The following is a 4,429-nucleotide window of genomic DNA, read 5'->3' on the forward strand; positions in this document are numbered from 1 at the left end:
ACATGTTGCCCAAAACCTAGGAGGAGGATGGATATGTTTATTATTCATTACGAATTTGAGTTTTGTCTGCTTAACGATGTAATTTGTAAGTATAATTTGATTGGTTCTAAAAGGGTTTTACCCCCCTCTTTTCTTAAGATACCAATTTGTGTTGGGTGTTATGTTTTTACTTGATCCGAGGTGTATCGGAAACAACCTCTCTACTCAAGGTAAGGTCTAGGTGCACACTACCCTTCTCAAACCCCACTCGTGGAATTACAAAGGGTATGTTGTTGTTGTTGTTACCAACTCATGCTGGGTATAGACACTTACTTGCAGTTGGCTTCTAAAACCATTTGATGATTTGAAAAATTCTTTCTTTGTCGCTGGGAAACTCTATTTCACCATTCTACCGCCAATGGCCGGTTTAGCAGAGTTGGAAGAGTTTCAAATCTGTGTAAATGCTCTTATTAGAGTTTTTCTCTTCTGTGGTGGGGTTTTGTATTATCTTATTAATGACGATGTTGCAACAGCCTGATTGTTGTATTCTCGTATGAGCTGATTAAGTCTTATCTCAGAGGAGTGAACTCGTGTAGTCTCCTATGTTTTCCTGTGAGGTTTAAAGTCAATATCTACAACTTATATGAGGGAAGATGACTGATCCTGCTAACTAAGAACACCACGTCCAAATCCTTGTACCATACCAGTACCTTTTGTACCTCAACAGTGTTTGTGGGGATGATAAATCTTCTCCTGATTTATAAATTTCAGTAGATGTGCACTGCATTTCTTGTGGTGGTGGCATATGAAATTCTAAGCTTTTCTTCAATTTCCATATTAGAATTGGTGTGACTGCATGGTGTCTTTGCAAGACCTCATATTACCTTGTTAAAACCCACTGTTTTTTGATTTGTGACATGTCCTTTAGAATTTTTTGAAATCTCAGTTGTCGTGGAATGTAATAATCCCTGTGGAGAACCTTGATGTGGAGGGCTTAATGCTTCAGAAGGCAATTGTTATTCGCCTCATGGATGACTTTGCTGCCAAGAAGGCCTCAAAGTATCTTGGTTACTTTATGGCTCTAACTACATTGGAGAGGATTGGGAAAGGAAAAGTTCGAGAACACACTGGTGAATTGATGTGATTTTTCCTATAGAATTAAGCTGTGTTACCTTCAAGATATTCCGTAGAGAGATCTTGGATGGGGTTGCTGACAAGATCTTGAAGCATGCTGTCTTTTTGTATTGTGGCCCCATAGACAAGGTGTACCTCTCTCATCAGAAGATGGTGGATTATAAGTATGTGCCCGGAAAAAATCCAATCTTTATGAATGAGAATATGTCAAGAATTGAGAAAGACAGTGTGGTGCGTTTCATCATGGTTGGAGCAAGGTATGCGGAGGTGGAGAAGGAATCCAAGCATTCGTGATCTTGGAGGGTGATTATCTCGGATCCCATCTCACAAAACTCTGTTTATATTTCGGTTATTCTCCATGATTGGCTCATTTTGGACATAGAAGAGTCACATGTAAAGCTAACTACTGTACGTATATCTATGTTTAGTACTATTTTGAATTGAATGTGACTTTTCTTTTGATGTTGCAGAACCTCTCTGAAGTGTCTTTACTGATTTGGTTTCTTAAGCCCTCAAGTGGTCATATGAATGTTATAAGGTGTAGCATGTCTTCACATATACATTTACTTACATTTCATGATACCCATAAGTTCATTATAATATTTTTTATAGGAAACTTCTCATCCCTATTACATATGTTTAGTGACTTCATATAGGAAGATTTGTGCTTTTCCAATTGGATTATTGTTTCGGGTGTCATACATATGTTGCTTGTTAGTTTTGCTTCGCTTCTTTCTTCTAAAAGAAATGATTGCAAGCATTCTGAAGTATGGACTTGTTGGTTAATATCCATCCAGGATAAACTCCAGTTATGGCATTAGTGTTCATCTTTTCCCTGCCAACTAACTGTAGTAAGATCAGGTAGTGTTGTTTTTAGCTTTTGATTTTCTGTCAACTGATTTTTTGTGCAATATAGACAGAGGAAGGAGGACATTACAGGTGCATTTTAGAAATAAGTTAATTCGATCAGTAGAACATGTAATGATATGTCACAAACGATTTTTCTGAAAATAGTGGGTAGTGATAACATTCATAGTCCTTAAGGTGTGTGTGTGGGGGGGAGGTTATCTGATACTTCTGTGTAGATTTGCTGGTAAAATTGGTTGAATGCTTGCGTAGTGTATGCCTCTGGCTATATGCTATGGTGTACACATTATTGCATTTGTCCTTTTTCGAAGAGAAGGAAAGTTTGTGCTACTGAGAGGGTGCAAACGCAGGTCGAAAGAACTTGTTCAAAGAAGGGTGATATTTTTCTTGCTCAATTTAGTGCTAATAACTCATGGAACCGAGCAATGGTATGTGATCCAATAACTCAATTACTCTTAATTTATTTTATTTACTTAGTTCCATACGCCTTTAAACAGTTGAAGATATGACTTGAATTACTGAGTACCCTAACTTTGTGTTATTCTATTATATAAATGTAAATTACTAGTTTGGATAGTTGTATGACGTCAAACAATTAAATATATCGTTATGAATGTCTATTCTTATTTTGGTACCATTTTGGTGTTATTTCACGTCATAGTAAAATGTTATCACTTCATGGTAAGAAAATGAGCACAACTTATTAATAACTAGGTGTTGTCTCTCGAATTAATTTGGAACTGTGATATGTGATATGCAATTTGGAAATAATATGAAACTTGAACTGTAATCTGCAATCTTAAGTTTGGTTTTAATTGTCCAAAAGAAGTATAATAGCAACTTGAATTTGTTCGTCACGAAGCAGAGGATTTTTATAAGAGAGAGAAGCATGCCAGAGATACAGCAGAGAAACTGCAAGTTTCCCTTTCAGAAGAGCTCGAAAGAGCTCAACTAGACACTGCAAGTGCAAATCAGAAGGTAAGAAAGAATCTCAGGTATATTGGTTTGGCTTCATTACAGTTTTGAATCCATTGGTAAGAACATAGGTTAAAAATCCTAATATCTGCAGATACAGTCACTAAGTAATACATACAAGGGGTTACAAGAGTACAACAAAAAATTACAGGATTATAACACTAGTAGGCTCCAGAAAGACCTTGGCACAGTCAATGAAACACTGAAGCGCGTGGAGACAGAGAAAGCTGCAGTGGTTGAAAATCTCAGTGGACTAAGGGGCCATTATACTTCTTTACAGGAACATTTCACTTCTTCTAGAGTAAGTCTTTGATTAGTTGTTTCTTCTGCTTTTGATATTAAAGTTGCTTGCATCACCAGTGATACTTACATGAACTGTTATTATAGAATTTTTAAAGTGAACTAGCAAATACGGAGTCTGCAATCATTTATCAGGAAATGCTGCAATCTGGAACTGATCTGGAACTTCTTGCCTCCTCGGTAACTTTTGCAATCTGATTTTGTTGCACATTTTAAATGTGTAGGGAAATGGAGGTGATCAAACTTGAAGGGTCGCCACAAGTCAATTTGATCTCATTTAAGTGGATGGTGAAGAGTCTTTGAACTATTGTGGAAGTTTGAATACATTATGTTTGATTTTGTGAATATATTCATTGGTGGAATATATTGAATTATTGTAAAAGTACTTTTTGAACTATTGTGTACACATTTAGAATATTGCTTTATAAGTATGTGTATGTACACAACACATATTATGTTTTGAAGTTTATGAAAAATCTATAAATTTGAATTCTTATTAGCTAATTTAATGCTTGAGATTATTTATTGCAAAACAATATTGGTGTATTTTACTTAGAAATTGTGGCATATAAATTGTGTATGCATATGGTCAAAGACTAAACTTCAAACTGTTGTCATACTTTAGATATAAAAGGCAAAAACACTTCATAATTGTGGGAAATATGGTAGCAAAGGCCACGCTTATAAGTGTAGCAGCTAAGGCAACACTTTTAAGCGTAGTTGCAAAGTGTGGCCTTTTTACCTATTAGGCTACGCTTGAAAGTGTCGCTGCTAACGCCACACTTTTAAGCGTAGATGAAAAGCGTGGTCTTTTTGTCTTTAAGGCTACGCTTAAAAGTGTAGCTGATAAGGCAACACTTTTAAGCGTAGCTGCAAAAGCGTGGCCTTTTTGCATTTCTGCACCTCTTTTAAGCGCAGCTGCTAGGCAACACTTTAAAAGTGTCGCCTAAACTCTAAGGTTACGAGACTTTCAGCCACCCCTGAAAAAGTGTGGCTTAAAGTCAAAAAGTGTGGCCTTTTATCAAAGGAACACTTTTTCATAGTTTAGGCCACACTTTTCTAGGGTGGTTGTAGACATAAAATGTTGTAGTTTCATTAAACTAAGGTTTAATAGGTTAATTAAGTAAATAAATTAATTAATTACTAAAAAGCCCCTCCTAGATTGACTAGAACT

At 36.1% G+C, this 4,429-nt stretch overlaps 1 pseudogene; it reads left to right on the forward strand.

Moving 5' to 3' along the window:
* The first annotated feature begins 397 nt into the window (after positions 1-397).
* Positions 398-3,751, forward strand: LOC107027647 (annotated as a pseudogene).
* The last annotated feature ends 678 nt before the right edge of the window (positions 3,752-4,429 follow it).

The sequence above is a fragment of the Solanum pennellii genome, chromosome 8 (genome assembly GCF_001406875.1).
Source record: "Solanum pennellii chromosome 8, SPENNV200".
Taxonomy (NCBI): Eukaryota; Viridiplantae; Streptophyta; class Magnoliopsida; order Solanales; family Solanaceae; genus Solanum; species Solanum pennellii.